The sequence below is a fragment of the Dermacentor albipictus genome, chromosome 4, assembly GCF_038994185.2.
Source record: "Dermacentor albipictus isolate Rhodes 1998 colony chromosome 4, USDA_Dalb.pri_finalv2, whole genome shotgun sequence".
NCBI lineage: Eukaryota > Metazoa > Arthropoda > Arachnida > Ixodida > Ixodidae > Dermacentor > Dermacentor albipictus.
Genome location: NC_091824.1, coordinates 142,097,287 through 142,123,121, shown reverse-complemented (window position 1 = coordinate 142,123,121; position 25,835 = coordinate 142,097,287). Strand labels below are relative to the sequence as shown.

General features: G+C 48.5%; 2 protein-coding genes across 5 annotated transcripts in view; one reads left to right on the top strand and one right to left on the bottom strand.

Moving 5' to 3' along the window:
- The window catches only part of LOC139059377 (trypsin-1-like), a 50,952-nt gene extending 42,658 nt beyond the window's left edge, over nucleotides 1–8,294 (bottom strand). Inside the window, exon 1 of the mRNA XM_070537690.1 lies at nucleotides 7,739–8,294. The gene's annotated coding sequence lies outside the window, so the exon portion shown is untranslated. The remainder of the gene's footprint in view (nucleotides 1–7,738) is intronic.
- Nucleotides 1–25,835, top strand: part of LOC135915433 (isatin hydrolase-like) — a 358,063-nt gene that overhangs the window by 181,639 nt on the left and 150,589 nt on the right. The window lies entirely within an intron of this gene.

Genomic DNA, 25,835 nt, shown 5'->3' with positions numbered 1-25,835 from the left:
CGTCCACAACAACGGCGCGCGCGGCACGTAACACTGCTGTGAACCGCTTTGACGGCGCGGTAAAAGTGGAGTAGGTTGATTAGCGCGCGCGCGCGCGTGTTCGCTGGCATTGCCGCTGAGGTCACTCGCGTTGCTGCTTTGCCTTGCCTACTCTCGTTCATTGAACCTACCGCTGCGCGAACCGCTCGAATACGATGAAAGGCTGGTTTTACATCCTGAGCGTTGTACAAGATGCCTTCACTATACAGTTAGAAAACGACGCGAAAGGGGGTGAGGCCTCTTGCGATAACGAGTTTGGTGTGTGCGTGGTTATAACGCATCTGACAGCTTGCTAACTTTTACTTTTGCCGTGCGACGAGTTAAGGGCTTAGCACGGGCGAGTATCGTTATAGAAGAGTAAGGTCGAATGGTTCCAGCGGTTGCGAGGAAAGAGGGGGGTGGGCAAGAAACTGGTCTCTGCAAACCGTTTGCGCTAGTGGATACTCATCGAATCACAGATAGTATCGGTTGCGTCAGGCGTCTCTAGAGATCGTTGTTTGCTCTGATAGTTTTCTATACGAGGCAGAAGAGCCTGGGTAGACGTCAGCGGCATCGTGGCGTCGAGAGAAGTCTTAAGATTCATATAGTACAGAGTGGAGTTGCGGAATCGTTATTGTATGCCTTCTTACCATAGAGACGTACATGCGTGGTGTGACCGATCTTTGCATTTCATGGAAATCTTGCTCTCTTGAAGTGAAGTGAATGACCTGAAGGCGGCACCCCAAGGCCTTCAGGTCATCAGCCTGGTAAACATATCCAGCTTATATTAAAGGCAGCACCGCTCTCTTTCACACATATACGGTGGGGGATTGGCTATGACCCTCATCCTCCTTTCCGTTTAGGAAATGCACGCGAAACCCGCATTTCTGGCGATTGCAGACTTCAAAAAATTTTTGAGAAAGTACAATGAGAAAGTACAATAAGTACATTAAATTATTTTAAAAATACACTGAGCAGATTATTTGTTTAGTCTGGTTTATTCTTTCTTTCATTTTTTCCGCTATATTCAATAGCGAATACCTACTTTTCAAATTATTATTCTTTTGATGCTAACGTACCTGAACGCATCTTATGCTTCATTTCTTTTGCATTTAAGCTCAAATTTATTATATTCATGCTACTCGATTATAGGCCTATCTATCAGGTTGGGTACGTGCTACCTGCACATAACAGTATGCACGACTACTATATTACTAGAAGTAGTAACAGCGCCGCAGGGAGATGACTAGATCGCCCTCTCTGTCCTCTTTGCGCGGGCGATCTTATTCTCTTTCTCTCTCTCTCTCTCTCTCTCTCTCTCTCTCTCTCTCTCTTCCATTGCCTTTTCAGTTTACTTGCTCGAATGCTCAGCGTATTTGCCTGCAGGTCACGTGAACCGCAAATGCATAAAATGGCCATTCTAGACGACGGCGTATACATCGACTGGCGTGAAGCGCCAGCCGATGTACGCTGCTGGGGACTTCATCGACGCCGTTGATCTCGTGGCTAGAAAGCCAAACCTGCAAGAACAACGGCTTTTATACAGGGCGTCCCAGCTAATTTCAGCCAGAGTTTAAAAATATGCGAATGCCACGTAGCTGGACAGACCCAAGGTAATATTGTTTGCTGTCGCTTGGAGGTACTCAAATTATTTTCTTCATTCCGCCTAATTAGATCATTACTCTTAATGAATAATTCAACTTCTCATATATTATAATTAGATGAAAAGTGTCGACGAGAAAATTGTAGAGGGACATGGAAAACTCAATACAGCTTTCTGTTGCTCACTACGTGCTACGTAAAAGTGTTTTTCCGAGCGTGAAAGAAGCCCGCGAATACACGCAAAGTGCTTCGAGCGGTCAGTCGCGCGGCAATTTTGCGTGCATTTGCGGGCTTCATTCACACCCGTAAAAACACTTTTACGCAGCACATATTGAGCAACAGAAAATCTGTATCGGGAATTTTTCGTGTCGCTCTACAATTGCCTCCTTGACACTTTTAATCTAATTATAATATTTGAGAAGGTGAATGATTAATTGACACTAATTATCTCATTAGGCGAAATGGAAAAAAATATAATTTGAGTAACTCCAAGCGGCAGCAAACAATATAGCCTTGGGTCTGTCCAGCTACGTGGCATTCGCATATATTTGAACTCTGGCTAAAGTTAGCTGGGACGTCCTGCATGTGCATGCTGTGCTCTGAGAAATCGTACAAAAGCAACGGGAAATCGAGCCAACGTCCGCAGGTCTGGCGACACCTCGCCGACCGTGGGCACGTGACCGTGGGCAACGAACGTCGCACGCGGCGTACACGTAACTCGCACGCGCGCAAAGAAGCGAAGACGGACGCGACTACCAGCGGCAGAGAAGCCGCTTTCGTGCGTGAAATCCGGACCAGAGGAGAACCAGGAGGTGCGTACGCTGGGGGGAGCCAGCAGAGGGCTTCCTTTTGTGTAAAAGCAACGCACACACACACACCGTCTTCTTTTCGCGGCGGCCGCTGCGCTGTTGCGCGACCTATATGCGGATGCCCCACTGAAACCATTCCGAGTGCCCCCTCGCCTCTCACTCTCTCAAGCCGACTTTTTCGCGACCATCTTCTTCGCTGCCACGAGACGCTTCGTGGGTGCGCTGGCGCCATAGTTTTTGCTTCGCGGCAGATATTTAGCTATTTCTTTTATGTTTATTACTTCCAGAGGCTGTGCGTGCACGTATTTGCGTTTGCACCTGTGGGGCCTAGCGCTCTCTTCGGGGGACGAGCCGCTTGCGATGCGTCGCGGCCATCCCGTTTCCGAAAGGTTTCGCTGTGCCACTTTTTCTTCATCTTCGCTGCGGCCGGTCTCGCCCCTCTGCTCGAGTCGTTCGCCTTCGCCGTGCCCCGGCGATGCTGTAAGCGTTACGTGTACCGTGAGGCTTGCCTCGCAAAAAAGGGATAATGACCTTGAACTGCAACGGATCCCATCCCCGTTCGGCCTCCTCGCCACGTTCGTATTGTATGGCTCGCCACACTTGCGCCGCATAACGTGCAATGGACCCCCGCGTTGTTTGCGTATAATGTGACGTCTTTCTCTTCGCTCAGTGCATAAGAAAGGTCAGGTCGGCGTTGCATCGGGGCCCAATGTTAAGTGGGGACGCCCCGAAATTGGAGTTGGGATGTAGTAAGTCCCTGATTTATTTTTGACATACGAAGAAAAGGGAGAGAAGGAAATTGCCGTTGACCGCTCTGGCTAGCTAGTTTCGCCTTGGTTCTGTACAAATACGAACCCTCTACAAATGCCGCTTTAGTGAACCACGTGGCGAAGAAAGCAGGTCGCGCAGCACTCGAGAGAAAATGTTAGGGGATCTTCATCATTGCGTTTATGAGCTTCATTATTGCATTTTAGCATGAAACGCTGCTGAAAGCTGCGCTGATTGGAGACACTGCAGCTACCGCCTACCACCGCAGTTCACACATCGCTAAAAGGACGGGGCGCTACAAATGCGATCCTTAACGTCACATAGCGCAAGTCGAAACAATGTTGAACTCCGCAGTTTTTATCAGAGTATATCCGAGATGACAGCCAACAATGCGTAAAACGTGCGGTGGTGTCGTGTGGCATACATTCATTTTTTCGTTTTTCTGAGCAACACGACATGCACTTCTCAAGCACACGAGGATTGCATCCGCCAAGTGTTTAATTGAAGAGAAACTGAAAAATACACATCATATATTAAAATTCCAGCTGGATTGAGAATGCTAGATCTGCCTAAGCCATCATCAGAACCATATGATTCTTACTCAAAGAAATTGGGCAGAAACCCTCGGAGGATGAACCTTAGAGTCAAGCGATAGCTTCTGCTGAGATATGCTGATGGGGGACACCGATTGGCTATCTATATTGTTTAATATGGAGTTTTAGATGTTGAGTGCGCAAACGGCTTCGGGTAACAAAAGGAACCTTTACGTACGCAAAGCGCCATACCCTGCTTGTGTTCTTTTGAGCTCCTTTGAGGTTCTTATGTGCACATTTTTGCTTTCTTTCGTAAGCCCGGTGGTTTGCTCCCCCTAACTTTGGTTATTAATAAGACTATTATTTCGAAAGCCACGCCCATATGGCCTACTTGGTAAGAGGCGTAGTGAGACTAAAAGGTGAGACAAATAATGGTGCATGGCCAACCTAAGGAAGTCCAGCACTGTCGTGACTTGAGCCGTTGTTTCGAGACATTTCTCAGAGCTGATTCTCTTGCACTATTCTCGCGTGCTGTTTTATATTGTGACATAGTCCGTTAAAGAGGAACAATAATTTGAGCTGTACTAGTATATTACGATTGTGCAAAAGCGAAACGACTACTCTCACCATGAGAGGAGAGAGAGAGATTTAAAAGAAAGGAAAGTCGGGGAGGTTAACCAAAACAAAAAGCCGATTTGCTATCCTCTACACTGGGAACTGGGTAGGGGAACGTAGAAAGGTAAGAAGGAAATATAGAGAGAAACAAAGAGAACACAAGCACGCAGTCACTGCTGTTCACATCGCAGGATAACGGTGGACACTTTTCAGTGCTAAATCCGCTCGTGCAGGTTTGTTGTCCTTAAGAATTGCAACAATGCATTCGTAGGCCTATGGTGCGACGGCTTGTGAGGTCGGCATATTCAAAAATAAGCAATTCTGGCAATGGTATGTCGTCAATAACGAGCTAGCGCAGTCGCGAGCGCTTGTCTCTGTACACTGCATCGACGACAGTCGCATAAAACGTGTTTCAAGTGTCTCCTCGCCGTCACATTAATCAAAGGCGTCGTCGTCAACCAGGTTTACTAAGCAAGAATAAAGGCAAACACGAACGACGGGTGTCGTCACCACCTTTACGTTTCCACAGCAGCTGTCCGTGACGTCGCTCATATATCGACACCGTCTACTCGATCTCATATCATTGTTCGTCGATAAAGGACTCCATTGCATCGTATTAAAGTAAAATCTAATCCTACAAAATTTAGGGTAGTTTTCCCGCGCAGAAACGACCCTAATATGAGAGAATACCTTGAAAACCGTGATGTCACATTGACTTACAGGAGCGAAGGTTCTAGCGCGGAATGCAATTAGCAGGAATTTGTCTTTTACTTTCTCCACACGCGATCAACATTTTCCTCCCAAATTAATGAAACTAGCGTTTTGAAAGAATACTTCACTGTTTGTTTCTGAGAGAGAGAGAGATAAATTTATTTACAGAAAGGCAGAGAGGTCGGCCTGAGCTATAACTTGCTCTGGCCTGCTACTCTACACTGGGGAAGAGGGACAGGGAGGGAAAGGGCTGATGAATGATGATGGTATAAGGAAGAGATGCGTATATACAAATTCACAGAGTTGTGGCATTTCTAAAGCCGTGCGTCCAGCCCACTGACTTGGAGAAAATCTTTAAGCTTAATTTGATAAGTTGCGGTGCTGCTGGCCCAAGTATCTTTGGCGAAGCGAGTCCTGTGCTTACCGGCATCGCTTAGTTTTCTGTCCGCCACAGCACTCTGCAGACAGGTGGTCGCGTATAAGACTCGTTCCCACATTCCAACGAGAATCTGGAGTGCTCCTGAGCTTTGGTCTTTTCGCAATGAACACGGTATACGTGAAATCGAGAGGGAAGGGCGTGGCGCATTATAGCAGCGCCGCCATTTGCGCTTCGTGGTCGCGAACAAGAAACCTGTGCTTTGAACGCAGCAGCGATGCGCAACCAGTTTTCAGAACATTGACCCACTCCCTGCTGTAAGTGAATACGGCTGGTACCGTGCTTACCGATCACAAGCAGCGAAAAGCGCAGGCACATGCGCCAATATTGTAAGTTTCCAGTCATGTGCGAAGGAAGCTTTGCCTTTTTTAAAACCCCTGCACTGTTGAAATATGCATGGAGCGCAGAAATGTTAACGTGGCGCAATCGCCGGATTAACTTTCGCTAGGGCCCCTGCTAATCTTTGCAAGGAAGAGTGGGCTGTTAGGTGATATTCCTTTCAAAGATGTACGCGCTGAAATTTTTTGCAGGAATTTACAAAAAGCAATAGATTCGAAAAGAAATCAAACAAATCTATCACAAAAATGAAACTTCGAAAGAGAGTAGAATAAGGAGAAGCAGAGAAAGAATGATAACATATACATATCGCTATTTCCTGGACTGCATCTGTTAGGCAATATAAGAACAATCTAAATAAACCCATAAGAATGAAACTAAGGTGAATTTAGGCTTCTGTAAGTCGCGGTGTAACTTCAGCGGCACAATCACCTATACTGTAAATGAAACCCTTCCTTTCGGCCGTTTTATTTGTTCTATGCGGTACAGCATAGTGCTGTGCCGTAGTGCGTAGTGCCTCAATTTTTAATTTTTCTGGGGGGGGGGGAGGGGGAGAGGGTGGCTGATGTGTGTGTGCGCGTGTGTGTGTAGGGGGGAGGGGAAAGCTTGTGACATTTGATAGCCATAGAAAAATTTCGAAAGCGCAGCTAAACATCAAAAGATACTTGCACCAGTCCCTAGACTTTCACTCATTTCTTTAAATATAGCAAAATATACTCATGTGGGTCTCGTGGTGCGCATCTCTACAAATGACGGAAGTTTGGGGCAGGGGGAAGGAGTAGAGATGAATACGGCAGGGCTAAACTTCTTTTGCGGCATGTCTAAATGATTTGTATCTGGCGCCACTTCGAAACAGACAGAAATCTTAGATAAAAGCTATGTCAAGTCCCTTGTACATGCAGAAAAATATGACAGCAGAAACAAAGAGATTTGACAGCATGAACTTTCTGTGTGTCCACGCCCCTGTGGCTTTTTCTAAGTTCTTGTTTTGGTTGTGAACATTATGGGCACAGCCGTCATTTCACCATACTACAGGTGGCATAATAGTATTAAGGATAGAATATTTTTAGGATATAATAATAGCTTATTCAATCAAAATTTGTGAACTCGACCATTATGCACTCCTTTGTGCGTACGCTTTCGAGCGAACAATTAAAGAAATTATGAAGAATTTACATGAGCGACTACGATGGTGCCAAGTAGTTTGTAGAACAGGGTGACTGCGAACATCCAAAAACGTTTTGAATTGTAATTTGTAAACGAAAAGCTCTCGCCATTGACACACTACGAAAATAAAAAAAAATAAAAATAAAACGACGTGGAACCCTGCTCGCAAGGTTTCTACGAAAGTAGACACGTCTGTTTGTCAGATATTTCTGTTTCCCCACACAAACAAATATATAGTTGTTTTTTTTATTGAGGCCAGTGCACGTTATTAAAAGAGCATATGCAGGCATTTCTCCAGCTCTTGGAAACGGCCGTCGAAACTCACCGGAGAGTGGTGTAACTAAGCGAGAAGTTTTGCGTTAAGTACTTTAAAAACGCACATGCATGATTGTTGAAAGCCCTATTATGGCTTGTTGGAATAATAAGCGGCCTGTGCTTTTGACTTGCGCACGTGTCAATTTCTAATCGGTTGAACTACAGCAAGGAGATGTGAAGAACCGGGTACCTCATGTCCTTAATGTCCTCCCCCCCATGTCAGTCATTCCCTCATTCTAATACTTTTCGGACTGTTCGTTGCCGTTCTTCGTATACGGACGGTAAACGACCAAGACGAATCTCACAGGTTTTATATACGCAAGGAAAAATCTGCCACACCGTACTGAGAGCGCCATCAACAGTTGAGATACATTTAGGTACAAGGCGACGCACGTTTAGGGTGGCAAGCAAAAGTGCTGTTTGCTCACCTTTTCGACGGCTCCTCGCACGCATCAAGAGCACAGATTCAGTGAAAGCCAGGGGGCCACAGCAGCCACACCGACATGTCAGGCCGTCCGAAGGCGGCACACTTTCATAGCGACGTCGTCTCGAGCACCGGCTGCCACGCCGGCAGCCTATGGTCCGGCCGGAGGCCAAGAAAGCGACGACGCGCGGAGCTGGACACGTGGTTGACCCCTGAGCAGTAGCGGCCAGCTTCCAGAAGAAGTGGAAACCACCACTCGATCGCGGCGAGTAAAAACCAGCGGCCACTTTCTTCGTCCCTCGCAGTAGCTGGAGGGGCCACGAAAGAAAAAAAAAAAATGAGAACGCTCCCTTCTTCGCCGCCGAGGGGCAACGATCCTACGTCGGCGACAGGACTACTTCAAAGACGATGATGGCACGCCACTCATGAGCGAGCGGCCGTCGCAAACGACGCCGATGCAAGAAGGAGGAGCGCGCCGGCTGACTCTCCGGGAAGCAGGGGAAGACCGGCCGAGGCGGCGGTACCGCTGAGGACCTCGCGCAAAAAACACGTTGCGCGAAGAAGCCGCGGGCAGGATTTGGGTTAGTGCTGCCACTGCCGGCTGTCACTCGGTCAAGTGCACGCTCGGCGCGTGCGCGCGGCGCGAGAGAGGAGGAGCGTACGACGACGGCCGGCGAGCGACGGGACCGGCGGCGTGGTCGGGTGTTGTGGCGGAGCCGCCACTCTGCCGCGCGCCGATTCAGCGTTGGCCGATCGCGGCGCCGGCAGAAGAGAAGGGGGGGGTCAAGCGAGGAGGGGAAACCCACCGCTTCTGTTGCACTTCTCGAATCCAGGTCAACCGACGGCTTCGACCAAAGAAGGGAGCCCGCTACCTACCGTCGGAGAGGCCCGGGCATGAAGCAGCCCCCTTGCATCCCCTTCTCCCCCATCTGCCTCCACACCCTCTCCGGTCGTCTGCTCGCTCCTCCGTCACTGCATCACGTTATCTTGCCTATGCAGTTGGTTCCTTCCTCCACTTGTTTCGCTGTTTGCTGTCGTGGCACCGAGGTTACGGTACGAGCTGACCCCTCGTTGCTGGCCTGTGCCGGTTCGCTTTTCTTTAACGCTGACAGGCCGGACTGTAGAAGCGTGGCCTCAGCGTTTTATTACAGTGGGTTCCTCTTTCCAAACACCTCTATTCCAAGCGCTGCCCGGTTCTTTTGCTCATGGACTATTTTCCATCTCGACCGTTAATCCTCGCGTGCATATTCTATTGTTCGGACCCTTCTTGTTTTCTACGCGAGCCGTTTTTGTAGTGATGACGATGGTAGAACCGGCCCGCAACGATGCCAGAAAGGGAACGGATCGTCGGCCAGAGTCGTTTGTCGTTCCCCCATACTCGCTCTAGTTTTCTGTTTCTTCGCCCGGTCTAGTTAGTGGGTTTCTCAGCAACGCGACTGTATGGGTGGGTAAGTGCTCGAATAGGGAAGGCTTGATTTTATATATGCGACGAGCACGTGACCTAGTTTTCAATCTTCGATGGTGGTTTTGCTTGCCCTTTGTACTCATTATTTCTGTTTCCTTTCATTCTTATATCTTTTTGTGGATCTCAGCTCTCGCAATCGACATAACTGAGTCCGTCCTCTCCACGCGTTTTCCAAACGAACGAGGAATAGCTTTACGTCACCGCTGCGTCATTACTTTCTTTTACTTTATAGGGTTGACATTACCCAGTAATGGCGTCTCCTAGTCTTATGGCGCATTTCTCAGCGCCTAGTGCCCGGTGTGCGACTCCTGTGGGTGCGAGGAAACCACCGCCTGCCCTCGCTACGATGTACAACGCCTCTCTCTGCGGGCAACTTTTCACCGATTAGACACAAGACCGTTCACTGAATCAAAGATACTCGGACCGTGACCATACCCGTCACTAGCAAGAAAAGCGATTCGTGCACTAGTACAATACTTGAAGTGCACCGGCTTAAGAGACCGTTCATAGTGTCCCTGTGTATAGTGTCCCTCCCACACGCACTGAGTACTTACTCTCTCCTTTTTTCCTCTTTCTATTCCCCTTTCCCCCACACTCAATGTAGGGTAGTAAACCGGGTGCTCGTCTGGTTGACCTCCCTGCCTTTCCTGTCCTTGCTCTCTCTCTCTCAGTGCCTAACAGATCATAGATGTTGGAGAAAGTCTGTTTGCCCCTTGCTTTTTTCCATCACTTCTATCGCGTTTTTACGACGAATTTCCAGACGGGCCCATCTGCATACCCGTTCGGATAAGCAGAAAGAGCGCCTTCATTATCCATCTTTGATCACCCTCCGCACTGCTTCGACTGAATGGAAGCGCCACTTAGGTGTTATTAACGCACACTGGGAGAGACTTGCTCTTTTCTGTGGAATAGGTAGCCTACTCTCGTTGTTCATTGGCTTGCACGAACTCTACCCTTCGATTCACTGCACCGGCTTGGAGAGATGCAGCTTTCCTTGGTACGTGGCCCTTGTACGCTTTCGGGGAATGCGGGGCCGATGCACCTGCCGCGACATTATTCGGTGAGCGAAAATGGCGAGAGAGCCAACTTAGTCTTTCCCGCAGACATAGTTTGCATACCTTGGCAAGAAAAGTGTCTTTATTCTTTTTTTTTCTGTGCACTGGTAATAAAAACGAATCGGTCGTCATCCTCACCATCTCTCGACTCTGTGAGCCAGGTGCACGTAAGGCCAGTTTGCACAGCCCGTTTATTTTAGCCTGCTCTCCTGCGTCGTTTGAGCGCGCGGCGAAACGAAAGGAATGGGAAAGGACACTCCTTTCGAAGATTTCTTTGGCTTCTTGCCTGTGCTGTCTCGTACGGATTCAAGGGTGAGAGAAAAAAATGTCCAGGCTTAGCTTGGTTAAGCCAAGAATGCGTTGCATATTGCGCGAGTTGGGGCCCAGCTTTTCCTCCGGCTGTCGTGACGTCACGTCACGTGGTTGCGCTAAAGGTCAATGGTGGCTGCCCGGCCGCGCCCAAGGGCTGAAGTGAGTGATTGCAATATGCAACGCATAAAAATAGAAGCAACTTAATAACAAACATAGCAAACTTAAAAGAGAACAGACCCACTTATGAGACGCGCAGCAATGAACAATGGCTCATACCCTCAATGGTGGCTGCCCGGCCGCGCCCAAGGGCTGAACTGAGTGATTGCAATATGCAACGCATAAAAATATGAAGATCCGACGCACTGTGGGAATCTATGTAAGCGAAGCTGTTTGTGCTGTTTGATTATATGGACGATAATTAGCGGTGATGTTGACAGTGAACGCTAAATTTCTTTAGCGTTCAGTCCAACAGGAGTGGTCAGTTCGCATGCCTCATAACCGGATCGTGGTTTTGGGACGCAAAGCCCCGTAATTTCATTTTAGAGTGGTGAGTTGATGTTAAACGCTTCCTTGCATGCGCCACTGCTATTTGTCTGCGTAGTACCCAGAACAGACAGGGAGACGTGTTTGCTTGAGGCGTTGTTATGCGCCATTGTTCATAATCTCCGAGAGGTTTTGCGTTATCATTGCTTTGCAAGGCGCATCGCATCGTGGCAGACATGTTTTAAACGCTAATTGAATCATGGGGTTGTACTTGCCAAAACCACAATCGGATCATGAGGCGCACGCCGTAGTGGCGGACTCCTGATTAATTTTGACACCGTAGTGTCCTTAGACGTGCTGCTAAATCTAAGTGCACGAGCGTTCTTTATTTCGATTTCGTCGAAATGCGGCTGCCGCGGTAGGGATCGAACCGGTGACCTCGAGCAACGCCATAGCCGTAAAGCTACTCCGGCGGGCACAGAACTGTTGACTTGATGTGCGCGGAGTGTAGCCTAGACCATACGGTGCTTTAGTGCAGATGTGCACCTGCACTCCCTACGTCAATTGTCCGATTGACAAATTCGTGTCGTGTTTATTTTTCAGAAATATCAGAAACGTACCGTATGGTACCTTCAATTTACCCGCAAGCGCTGTCATGTAGCGTTTCCCTGCGTTATGACGTCCTCTCCCGCGCTATCCCCTGAATTTGAACGGTGAGCGAAGAGTACCAATGCTGTTAGTCACTCATTTCACGAATGCGTCGGTTCGACCTATTCTACGCTTCATTTCTCCCCCTCCCTCTCTACCATTCTATCTAGCTTCCATCGGGACTTAGTCGAACGGTAAGCGCTGCAGTTTGTGCAATGCTTTTGCGGGGGGTCACGGGTAGTTACAGCCGTCGAGACACTAATGTGGCAACGCCGAGGCAGGTGCAGAGGGCATTGTCCATGTGCGACGCAGTCCGAATGCCCAAACGAGTTTCTTGCATCCCCTTTGCTCTATGTCACGCTCCTTCGGTGTATATGCACGATCTGAACCATTCCCCGAGATGGCGCGAAAGACAGCTGCATCAGCAGCAGTGAAAACGTCGAAGGAAGATGCAAATAAAGCTTCGCTTTAAAAGGAAAAAATGAAGGGAATGCTATTGGTAAAGTTCCAATGCCTAACACGTTTTTAGTCTCGTAAGGTGCTAGCAACGAGGACTCGCTGGTACCACCGCATGGCAACCTTCTTAGTAATATGGGCTGGTATGACGTAAAAATTCCTTTCGCTCGATCCTATTCCTTTATTTATCATCTCCCGCTCAATACCTCCCAATCGTGGTGATAACCTAGGCGGATCACCGTTCTGCCCAATGATCAAGCGCGAAAAAGAAAATAATTGAAATGTAGTCATTACACTGTCGCGGCGCTGACCATTCTACGCCGTCAAATGCAGTCTTGAGTCCCAAAATTATTTCTGCATTAATATTTGAACGAAAGGAAACAGAGGCTCAGACATGGGCCAGGCCAGTGTCCTGATTACTCTCCTAGTTATTAGTTATTGCCTGTTTCATGTCGACCGACGCTACCGTTGAAGCTGTGCGAGCAGCGTAAGCGCAGCAATGTTGGCTTGGCACGTATACCTGTCAGAAGATTCATCCGGTGGTCAAGTTTCTCTGCGTTCTGTCCACTGACTGCACGTTACCATCACAAGCAGCCCAAGTGATTAGGAAAACTGTGGTTAGCTGAGGAGTTGCACTGTTATTGGCTAGCAATTAATAGCCATTAAAGACGTTAATAGGCGCTCATAACGCCAATGTCGGCCCATATTCATAGTCATTTGTACGTAAGGATATTTCGTAAGTGCGGGCATAGAATCGAGTACGATTCGTGAGAACGAGCGCGGCAATGCGAAGAAAGGCCCCAATTGATGACGGAGAGTTATTATGGAATTTTTGCCTCATTATTCCTTCCTGGTATATAGCTCAGCGATATTAGAGTGAAGAAACAAATTTTATTTCTGCATGCAAAAGAATTCTGGTAGGCATTGAGAACTTAAACAGCCAGTCACTTTTCTAGAGGACCAAGACCTACTGAACATATAATCTGCCGCAAATCGATTACAACTGTTCTGCGCGGAGTTCAACGGACTCCGGTAGATGTTCAACGGAAGGCTTTCCCACAACATGGTCGCCCAGGCTGGCCGCTTCAATCCGAACAGGCCCGTGAGACTTGCTATCTGTCGTAATAGCAAGAAATACGTGGCCCAAATCGTCCATCACTTAGTCTCATCTCACGCTGAGAACAAACTATATACTTTTGTAATTATTATTGTTGAGATCGGTTGCTTATTTTCACGCTTCTAAGCCTAGATTGGCATAGAAGGGCAGCGCAAGGTCACCGCGCAATGCAGAGCAATCATGAAGTGCTCAAAGTGCAGGCCTGCGCTGTAGTTTATGAAACATGGCTGACAGCGACGCACAAAGACGGGAAAGGGAGCACATGGGGACACGACACGAAGATCACGAATGAATACCAAACACACAGAGAATTGTAACCAAAATACGCAAATAAGCTCACTGAGTCTGCACAAAAAAAAGGAGGTACAAGTTGGGAGAAAAGTTGTTCATATATTTTCATTTCACTGCGGCGATTGTACAACCGTATTCAGTTATTCCTGTAGTTCATTGCTGTGATAGATGTCATGGTGTTGAGGATAAGGAGTTTATAGGAAAGAAGGTCGCAATATGGGCAAGGTTGAGATATGGTCACCAATGCATATATACATATATATATTCTTCGTAACTGACCCCCCCCCCCTTCTCCTCCGCCGGAAGGAAGAATTCAACTTACAGAGTACAGCTGGCCTCGACAGTCCTAGTGTAGTCCTAGCACAGCTCCAAATCATCCACATCAACAGACATCAAAGCACTGGTAGGGCAGTTGCGCATGCGCTCTGAGCTCCTCGACAGACGCTGTTAGGGTCACTATGCTTGCTGGGCGAAACACACTGAACGTGGCGCTGCGGTAAACCTCTACTTTTTTTTTTTCAATATGCTCGGAGATGCTCGGAGATGTTGGCGCGCAAGAGGTAAGATACGAGGAACTAACGCCCGTTCATCAGCTTACTCTTTTTTTTTTTTGACAGCAGTAGTAGTATTGTGGAGGGGCGACCACTTGGGGTTCTGAAACGTGAGCAGATATGTTTGCCTGCAGCCGTTCTTTGTATTCAGCCCCAAATAATAGCACTTGAAGGGGATACTTCCACGTACGCGCGCTCAATGATCACTCTCTTGCTCTTTTCCTCTTTCTCTACCCCATTTTCCCTAACCCCTCTGTAGAGTAGCAACCGGACGCATGTCCAATCACCCTTCCCGACCATCTTCTCCTTGCTTCTTCTCCCCCCAATTATATTCCGGGAATTCCGGGTATGGTTTCTCCAGAGGGTCCACCTGTCGGAATTGTTGCACGTCAACGCGATCAACGCGTTGTAATCATGCATAACCAACTCGCCCACCAGCACGTGCTCAGGTCGGGCTGGGCGGGTCAGCTGGGCTGTTGTCTCGACCCGCTCGGGAAGAGTTTATGGAAAACCTAGCCAGAAGAAGCGCCCCTCCATCGCTCGCCCTCCCCGTGAAATCGGCTGAATAAAAGTTTCACGGGAGAGAGAGAGAGAGAGAGAATGAAGAGGAAAGGCAGGGAGGTTAACCAGATATGAGTCTCCGGTTTGCTACCCTACACTGGGGATGGGGGATAGGGGTTAGAAAGATGACAGAGAGGAAAAGGCAAAAAAAAAAAACGAACGCGCACACATGGAAACACACACACAAAAGGCGTTCCAGTTAAAGTCGTTCACACAGGCCGGTAGATCGCAAGAAGCGCAAAAGCGCTTGCACAGCCTTCTTCTGTGACGGTAGGTTCTTTCGATGTTGCAGAATTCTTTTTTCGGACAGCGGTTGGTCGTCCAGTTGGTCAAGTTCGTGGCTAAGGCATGCCCTCTGTGGACTGTACTGCGGGCAGGTGCACAAAATATGGCCAATTGATTCTTCATGGCCGCAGTGGTCACAGGTTGGGGTGTCGGTCATCCCTATGCGGAAGGCATAGGCTTTAGTAAAGGCAACGCCCAACCAAAGTCGATATAAAAGCGTGGCGTCTCTACGGCGAAGCTGTGATGGCGCTCGAAGACTTAATGTTGGATCAAGTGAGTACAGTCGCGGATTTCTTAAATGTGGCTCATTCCATTGCGACGCGGTGCACTGCCGAGCAAGTAGGCGGAGCTTCCGTGCTGCGTCAGTTCTAGAAAGAGGAATTGGGACGTGGCGCTCCTCAGTATGGGCTGAGCGGGCAGCGTGATCCGCCCGTTCATTGCCGATAATCCCGCAGTGACTTGGAAGCCACTGAAAGGTTATTTCGTGGCCTGCATCACTTATATGGTGTAATGTCTCTGTAATATGGAATATTAGTTGTTCGTGCGGTCCGCGTCGTAAAGGTGACAATAGAGACTGCAGTGCCGCCTTCGAATCGCAGAATATTGTCCATTTGTGTGGCGGTTCATCACCACTGTGATGAAGAGCAGTAAAGAGCGCTGCGAGCTCTGCTGCCGTCGATGTTGTCGCGTGGGTCGTCTTAAATTTGATTGTTGTAGCTTTCGCTGGTATGAAGATTGCCGCCGTGGAGCTGCTTGGAAGGACAGATCCATCAGTGTAAATATGCGTAGAGTCAAGGTAGTTCTCGTACAAATGTAGTAGCGTGAGCTGTCTAAGGGCTGGTGATGACAGATCAGCTTTTTTCGAGATACCAGGTATTGCGAGGTTGATTTTTGGCTGAGCGAGGCCCCATGGAGGGATCGAAGGTCTCGCAGCCGGAGTGAAACAAGCTGGCAATGATTCATCATATGCAGTTATCGTTTGGCTGAAAGATGTGTGTGGCCTGTCCGCTGGTAGAGAGGCTAAATGGTGACGAGGAGTCCTGGCTAGATGCCTTATATGGGTCCTGAGATAATAGATCCACGCGATAATAGCATAGTCGACTCACCAGACGGAGTGCTTGCACTGGCGAGGCAGTTTTACATGTCTTTGTATGCCGAACCAGTTGCCTCTCCAGCTGTTTTTCCGTTTGCTTTACCAGCTGAGCCGCCGCAAGTGTGCGACTCAGCCATAGATGAGGACGATCTATTTTCTGCCTTGAAGTCTATGAAGCGTAATCGCAGTCCAGGTTCCGATGGCCTTACAGTCGAGTTTTATGTTAAATTTTGGACAATGTTAGTGAAGCCGTTCACATCACTGGTGAACCGGCTACTCAGTGAAGGGACTTTGTCAGCGTCTCAACGAGAAGGGCTAATCACTCTCCTTTGTAAGGACGAGTCGAGGAGCACTGATCTGCGAGCATGGCGTCCAATCACGCTTCTGAACTGCGATTATAAGCTCATAGCAAAGTGTCTGTGTACGCGACTCACACCAGCGCTCAGCACTGTTTTGGGTCCGTACCAGGCATGCAGTGTCCAGGGGCGCTCTACTCAGCTTCACGGTATAGCATTGAGGGACCTTCTCCTGTGGGCAAACACCAGGAAACTTCCAGGTATTCTTTGCTCCTTTGATCAGGAGAAGGCTTTCGACATTATTAGCCATAGGTACCTTTTCCGTGTTTTGGAAGAGGCTGGTTTTAGTGTGGGTTTTCGGCAGATGGTCCAAGCTTTCTATTCTCGACCGACTTCTGCTGTTGTCATACGGGACCGCGTCTCGGAGGCGTTCATTGTGGGGCGTGGTGTACGGCAGGGGGACCCCCTCTCACCTGCCCTCTACGTGCTCGCTTTTGAACCGCTTCTGCAGAGGCTGTCTTGTGACCGCAGAATTGGCAGGTTCCTACTCCCACCAGGTTCCCCTCCGGTTGCGCTATTTGCCTATGCGGATGACTTGTCCATTGTCGTCCCGGACGAAGCCTCAGTTTGCGGCGTCTTGGAGGTCATGGACAGTTACTGCGGGGCGAGTGGTGCAAGGTTGAATAGGTCGAAAAGTGCAGCCATGTACTTGAACTCCACTCCGTCCAGTCCGCAGCCCGTTCATGGTCTCCCCGTGAAAACGCGGCTGCGCATTCTAGGCTTCCAATTCGAACCAGATGGTCTGTCTCCTGAAAACTGGCAACAGGCTAAGGAGAAGCTTGAAACCAGAATTCAGCAGTTCAGCGCGTTGTCATGCCCATTGACTGCTCGAGCGACAATCCTGCGCTCACTTTTGTTTTCATTCCTGACGTATGTGGCGTGTGTGTCTCCTGTTCCAACCCGAACCAAGCTCATCTTGGAGAGAGTTCTCTTTCGCTTCCTTTGGAAGGGTACAACTGGTTGTGTAGCTAGGCGGGTGCTCAAGCTGCCCAGGGATAAGGGAGGACTCGGAATTCCCGACCTGGGCATCGTGGCTACCGCACTACACGTCAGATGGACCCAGGTCGCTCTTAACTCGGATATGCTCCTGACTCGAAGCTTTACCTCGTTTTTCCTTAGCACCCGACTCCGCTTGTTTTCGCAGAGCACATTTTCCCACTGTGCTCCTCGTTCAGGAACCCCATCCACCATTTATGCGGCGGCTGCCAACTCTTTGGTCAGCCTCCGCACGGTTCGCCCCGACATCGACGTAGTTTCAACTCCACTCCAAGAGTTAGTAGACATCCTCACCCCAGGCCTCCCCCCGCATTGCCATATGTATGACCTGTCCATTCACAGGCCAAACTGGAAGCTCATCACGGCCAGTTTCCTCGACGCTAGGCGTGCCACTTTCATGTATCGCCTGGCGCGAGGGTGCCTGCCGTTGGGCTACAGGCCCTTCACAGCCGTCCCGGTTCGTGGAGTGTGCCCGTTCTGTGGCGCTCGTGAGGACACGGTTCATGCGTTTGCGCAGTGTCTGCTTCCTGCAGCTCTTCTCCGTAGGATTGCTAGTCTTTTTAATCTCCCAGGCATTCCTTATCAGACAGTCCGATTTTTGCACCCTTTGCCTAATCAGGCGGTCAACCAGTTCGTGCTTCTCCTCGCTGAGTGCTCCTACCAAGTTTGGTTGGCACGCCGCGATGCAGTTTTCGGGGGGAGGGCGCCGGGCCTTCACGAGGTGCTTGCGAAAGCACGGAAGGAGGTCTGGTTCCATCTCACCCGGGAGCGGCACCGCTTGGGCGAGAAGAAGTTTCTCGAGGTGTGGGCCCGTCCTGCGGTAATTTTTGATGAGTCAGGCGGAAAGCTTTCCATTAAGTTATGATGCATGCTCCTAAGGTCGCTCGACCCGGCCGTGTGCGCCAGTCGATCTACGGGGTTTTGTTTGGTTCAGTGGAACCCAGAGCTAGAACCGGTGGCGGCGCACCCTTGGTTGGTCGCGCTGCTCCGCGGACGGCCTTGGTGCTCTGCATGGTTGTATGCCTTGGCCTCTTTTGCGCCGAGGCAGTCCGAAGGTCAGTCAGGCTCGAGTCCTGTACGACCAGCACGGCTGTTTGTGTGTTACGTGCGGTAACTTTGTGTTGCTGCACCACAACAGCCCCCTTGTCCGGGAAGGACCGTTGGCCCGAACCAAGTCCCCCCACCCAGTCAACCCGGGTTGTGGGGGAGTACCGGGGTCAATGTATTGGATGATGATGGGTTGATGAGATATGTATGCTCATGGACGCGGTGCCTTCAAAGGTGCCAAGTCCTCCTCCCATCTGACAACGGTACACTTATATGGTGTAATGTCTCTGTAATCACGGGAGAATTGGTGTCGCACAGTGGGCTAAGTGCACCATTCTTTGGAAAGCGCAGCAGGTGCTCGGTAGAGCCCAAGCCCTTCACTGCACTGACTTGACCGATCGTCCTTCATGCTAGCGTCCATAGGGAACGTGTACTTAATTTGTGTATTGCAGGCAGAAACAGGTAATAAAATTTGAAAAAAAATTAAAACTGACAGTTGTCAAAGTTATTTAAAGGAGCACTGACATGAAATTCTCCTTATTTCTTTTTAACGATTTGCCCGTGTGCGCATTAGGTTTTGAGGTCCAGAACATTCACGGGATCCGCAAAAAAGAACGAACTAAAGAAAGAAGGGCAACAAAATATAATGTCAATGCTGCTTTATCTAACTCTGACAGCTGTAAATTTTAATTTTCTTCATTTCCTTCATATATATATATATATATATATATATATATATATATATATATATATATACGGTATGTGTGTGTGTGTGTGTGTGTAGTTCGGATCGAGATAAAATTCGTGTTCTCCATATATGGTTGTGAGAAGATGAAGAGGCGCAAAAATATAATGGCCCACTTGCGGAACCGCGAGATTTGGGGTTGAATTACGCGAATGGTCGAACTCAAAAAGACAGCAAAATGAAAAAAATTCTATTTTTTCATTTTGCTAGAAGTGTTTTGTAATATTTTTTTGTTCCTTGCTCTTGAAGCATGGCTCAACCAGCATGAGGCGAAGAACTCTGACTTGCTTAAACACTGTCTCGGCGTGTCACGATACGAAACAAACGGCAACAGATTGCTTCACTGCCGGACGGGGGGTGTATGCCACTAAAGGATACAAACAAACGAGTTGATACTTTTCAATGCGTTCAAATTAAGCAAGAAGTTGGATTATCGGCAGTCGACTGTTCCTGTGAACAGTTTAGCTTTCCAGAAGGTGCATGTCTTGTGACGTCATGACAAAGAAGGTGATCACGTGGGAGCAGAAACTCACGACGTTTGGGCTACGGTGGAGGAATATGGTTCCGGCATTCGCTCCGGTTCGCTCAGTGGTCTGTTTTGTTCTTCTTGCCTGGTTCACGGAACCGGTGCCAAAAAAATTATGCGCATCCCACGCGCTGTGGGAATTTGTTCAAGCGAAGCTTTCTTCAGTGTTTGCGTCCACTGGTGCTGACTTTGACGCCGAATTTTTGACGTTGTTCGGTGCTTGGTGCAATACGACAGTGGGGAACTGATGGTGAACATTTTGTTTGGTGCGGCAGTTGTGTTTCTCTACAGGAGGCAGAAAGCAAGACGTGTTTGTTTGCGTCGTTCTTGGTGCCATTGTTCGCAGCGGGCGAGAAGGTTTTCACTGTCACCGCACGATGCGCTGGACGGCCGCTTGCGCAGTGCCGCCTTGAAGATGCACTGCGGATGTGGTGAGCAAGGGCACTGACTGTTCACATGCTGGGAGGTGTGTCCCTCAGACTCGGATCCCATGGATGAGGCACCGACGATATACCACGAGATAACAAACTACTACAAACAAAAAGGGGGAATCTGCCCGCTCCAAACGCAAGCCTCACGCGAGCGCAAGCCTCAACCCTGCGTCGAATCCAAACTAAATCGTTCCCCAGCCCACATTGGCTGGTCGTAATTACCAACGGGCAATGGAACCCACTATGTCAAAACTGCAAATATCAAACATTGGCTACCCAAAATCACATTCTTTGGGTGCGCGAGGGCTTACCCCCTCCCAGGTCGCTCCTGCCAGCTCCCTCACAACAGGCGTGGGAGGAGCTGTTCAGAACGCCGGATGAAAAACTACAAGAAGCCCTCGTTGCCAGGGCCGAAAGGGTCGCTCCTCGTGAGGGGCCATCCTAGGACTCGGGCCTGCCGGATAACTGATCAGAGTCTCAATAAAGTTGTTACCACCACCTTCACATGCTGCAGCACGCACGCGACTTGCTATCCACACCTGTGTCGTTTGTAACTTAGCAAAATGGGGTGTAGGAAAAAACGTCTCGGAAGATACGTCCCCTCAGGAATCGCTCTATAGGAAAGAGTGTCCCAAGTGAAAAGTTAACCGAAGTACGAATTCTGTGCGAGCTCACTTGACAAAGAACTGCACACTTTATTCGACACTTGGCTTATCTTACGCTTATGGGGGTTTAACGTCCCAAAGCGACTCAGGCCATGTGGGGCGCTGTAGTGGAGGGCTCCGGTTAATTTTCGGCCACCTTGGGTTCCTTAACATGCACCTGACATCGCACAGTACAAGGGCCTATCAATGGCCATTTTCATAGCTTCGATAGTGAATGTAAGGATGAAATATTTTGCAATACCAGGAGATATCACAGTCATGTACTGCAGGTCATGCCAAGAAAAAGCACGCCATGAAGCATTCCTGTCGGTGACTTCGTTGAACGGCCGAACTATCCAGGGACGCAGTTGCCTTGGATCACTTCTTTACAGCCGCCTTATTATTATTTTTTTATTTTTATGGGCGGCCCGCATCTATCTTTTGTTGAGTCACTTCCATGCGGAGGGGCAGAATCTCTGTACATACAATGTCGCTGCTTGCCACGGAGAAGCGCATTCTAAGCCGTGATAGCGCAGCGACGAACCAGCGTAGAACTACAGCACGTGGGAAGAAAAACAAGCAGAGGGAAGCAAAAACACAACAAAAACAACATGAGATGAAAGCTAAAACCATAAATAAAGATGGAAGTAAAAATCAATAGAAGTTGATAATAGTAAAAGGAAATTAATTTCTGGGTGAAATGAGGCAGACTAAAGAAGTGAAAATGAGAATAAACGAAAGGAGTGACAGTGCAAGCCAGCAGAAACAGGGCTAAAGGATGAAGCGTACAGAGCTGAGGTGCAAGAGTAAAGCGAACATAAAAAAATTAAATTATAGGTTTTACGGGCCAAAACCACGATCTGATTATGAAGCACGTCGTAGTGGGGGACTCCGGAAATTTGGACCACCTGGGAAAAAGAACGAAGTTAAAACAGAAAATTCCTTCTTCCTTGCTCATTGGCCTCGATTTCACACTCCACAGATCATATTTGTTCAAAAACAATTAGATAGCCTGAATGTGAACATTCGAGAGTTAATTCCGTCAACCGAATCACATCAGAATATTAAGATAGATTTTGATGACATTTTCCCCCCAAACTCTAAGTTTCAATCAGCCACTTTTTTAAATAACCTGTTGCAAATAACGTGCAAACAAATAACATAATAGCTACGGACGCTTCAGTGAACAATGAAAAGGCGGGCGTAGGCATCTTCTCGCTTCCGCTTGGCTGGTCATTTTCCCTGAGACTGCCAGACTTCACACCTGTTTTTGAAGCCGAGCTTTTAGCAATTCTATTAGCGCTTCGGAAACTACCGTCGAACTCAATAAGTGCGGTTATAATAACAGATTCCCTTTCGGTCTGTACTTCGCTTACGGCTTCACCCAATTCGCCACCAATAAAGACGTTTCTAACATTAGTTCCTCCGCAGTTGAATTCTCTAAAACTATTATGGGTACCTGGACATTGTGGCTTACATTTAAATGAAATGGCAGACGCATTAGCGCGAGCATCCCTGAGTGGACCTATAATGCAGGTTCTTCCTTTGGTGGCCCACAGAACAGCAATCAGATATAGGAAATATTCAATTCATAGAGATGTCAGTGAATCAATAACAACATGGACAGAATATCAGCACCTCAAATTTCCGTGGAAAATCCAGTGGTGTCCATCAAGACAATCAGAAGTAGCGGTCACGAGATTACGCTGCCGTGTCCCTCCATTAAACCTATATTTACACAGGACTGGTCTGACGCTATCACCTCTGTGTCCATACTGTCAAGAAACAGAATCACTAGATTATTATTTTTTGGCATGTCGACGATACAAATTGTTAAGAAAAAGACATCTAGAACTTCCGTTCGCAAAATTAGGGTTAATGTTATCACCAGAAACCATACTATCTTTCGGTGCGTCAGTTATAGGGGTCAGCCACAGGGACGTATTTGATGCCGTTTGCAGTTACATAACGTCAACAAAACGAATAAATTTTTAACTTTTGTCTTGTATTTTATTGGTTTTTGTATGTTTTCTTATCTCTCTTTCGTTATATATATATTTTTTTATCATCGAATAAGTGGCACTTCAAAAAAATAGGTGACCGTTTCAGCACGCAATTCTTGGCCAATCCCCCAGTGTGGGTATGAGCCATAATATGAGGCTATCATCATCATCATCATCATCATAAGTGCAATTGTCCTCAGGAAATCTTCAATTTTCGTCGTCCCGGCGGCGTAGTCTTCACATAAGTTGCGAACACATTGCTGCATGGCCATGACCCTTGACTTGTTCCTCTTCTTTGGAGCTGCACCGACTCGAGACTGGACCGTCCTTATTGTCACGGTGGCTTCTTCGAGCGCAAGGCGTCAGTGGCTGTCCACACTGTTGTGCGGCGGTGGCCCACCGTGATTCCCAGCCTTCTGTTCCAGACCTTCGCATGATTGTTCGTCCTGTGTCCTCCATCAAGAGTGGCCGAGTAGACGTTCCACATCGCAGAGGCATACTTGCGAGGTTTTCGCGGCAGATCTGCTATGTTGTCAGCTCTGTTTACCGGCCTACAGGTAACCCAAACATATGCTGCGTCAAAATATTCTAGTATTTTTCGGCCAGCTTCTGGCATTAAACCTTTCAATGCGGTCATTCCATCTTCTACGTCGTGAAGTGGCAGGAAAGTGAGGGCATCCAGCATTCCCATGAAAGTTCGAAACTCCTGGTCTTGCCTGGAAAGGTTGATCAACTTGAGCTCTTGAATTTTTCGTCAGGTGCTTTGGCACAGATGGAAGGAGCACGCCTTTATCGTAACGTATTCTCCAAAGACTGCCTTGACAGCATTCATAGTCGCCCTTTCGAAGTCGCACATAACGACATCCGGATCAAAGTCAGTTCAAGGAGTTTGTACTGGTCATGTAGTGACCTGAACAGATCTTCGTTGGCAGTGCTGACCAATACCTGCAGAACGAACATCTGCATACTTGAAAGTGCTCACGCCGAGGCGCTTAGGGTCTGCTCAGTGCTGCCAAGATGTACATCAACATCTGAAACCATTGCAATTGCGCATGACCACCCAACCAAGATTCAGATTGTTATGGAAGCGCTCAGAGCATACGTCAGGCACCTTGCTTGCGCCCCTTTCCCCTATCTCACCTCACTGCCAGAAGACGGCCCACGTGTCTCTTTTTGTCAAACAATGATGTATACCGGCCACGAGATTACACAGATGCAGCGAGAGATTTCTCCCCCCCCCCCCTTGGTGCTTGGCTCAGCCACAAGTTCGTACCCGAGATTCAAACCAAGGCACAACATTCATCGCTAGCTCTCAAATAATTTTAGTTGCTCTGGCTGTACGGACAATACAACGATCATACCCATATATACACTGATGGTTCCACCACCGTGGAAGGATCTGCAGGATCAGAAATTTTTCCTGCGGAAATCACCGCCTTCGAGGTCAAGACATCACATCAGACTACACCCACGGTTGCGGAGCTCTACATTGCTTGCTTTCCGCCTTACGCCGCAGATTCTACGAAGGGCTAGTGCTACAAATCCGAGAGCTCCTTTATTGCCTTGTCGAGCAAGGACATGACGTCACATTTCAGTGGCTCCTTAGCCACTGTGGCATAATGGGTAATGAACAGGCTGATGAAGCTGCTCGATTTGCTCATGAAGACGGCGTGCAGGAGCCAATCCTACTGTCAAGAACAGATGCAACAGCGCAACTTCGAGTGCTTGCATATGACGCCTCACAATCGTTGTGGAACACACCTAGTTTCCAGCACACACGTCTACATCGACTGGACCCCTGCCAGCCTCTACCTGGACTATCCCGACCCGAGACAACGGACAACGATTGTGGCTTGGCGTCGCATTTACGAAGCCGTTTGCTTTCCGTGTCGGATGGGAGGATAGTGATACGTGTGACCACTGCGGCGACGAGGAAACTGTCGAACACGTTCTTTGTCATTGTCCCCGATACAGCGCACACAAGCAGTCACTCGCGACCGCGCTGGCGTGTCTTGACGACCGGCCGTTTTTGGAGCAGACAGTCCTGGAACGGCCAACTGTACAGTCGCCACACCACAAGACGGTGAAGACACCCTTGAAATGTTTGCGTTCGAGTGGCCTATTGGAGAAACTGTGATTCTCATGGACGTTCCCGACCTTCCCTACAGTTTTTTCCCGTTAGTTCGCTTTTCTCTCGGCTGTTTTTTTCGTCTTTCATTTTCCCTTACCCTTCCTCCAGTGCAGGGTAGCAAACCAGAATTTCATCCGGCTAACCTCCCTGCCTTTCTCCCATCCCGTCTCTGTCTCTCTCTCTTCGTTGGCTTCTTTGTTTTTCCTTGTCATGAAGGCATAAGCAACTGATGCAACGCCCTCGCCCGGCGGTACAGGAATAACGTATAGCTGCAGAAATCCCTTGGGAGTGAGATCGAAGTTTCCGTCCATAAATCAGGCGCTGCTCTCGGCTAGTAACATTAAGCACGTTGTGCTGGCGTATACAAGTAGTCGGGTTTCAGTCTATGGGCCATTATCGTAGCACAGGAAGCGCTCTGGATGGTTGCCCGCAGTCATAGTCCAAGGTGCCGGAATAACAATATCCCTGAGGCTGACAGGTTTCGGTGGGTAGATTTTGCTCCACTGTTGGCGAATGCAGCGTTTCCGGCTCTGCTTGCTGCTCATGCGGCATTATATTCTTCATCCCTAAGGTTTCTGACGCCATCTGCGGCAATGGCGGCAAGCTTTTCTCTTGAGACAAATGCAGTCTCTTTCATTTTCTGCTTTGTTTTTGCAATATTAATCGCAGCATTATGCAGAAGGTGGTTGTAGGGAACACTTAGCTAGTAGTCTCTTGAGGATTTGTCCACAATTAAAGCATCCATTACGTTTAGCACAACGCCAGGCGTTGCCTGAGGCAGTATCTTTTTGTCTTGTGTACATATAACCGCCAAGGCACAGCTTTGTTCCTTCTTTGTTCGACTTGATTGTCTCCATTCTGCAAATAAGTACCGTATCGTTTAAGTTAACACAAGGACAAGCATT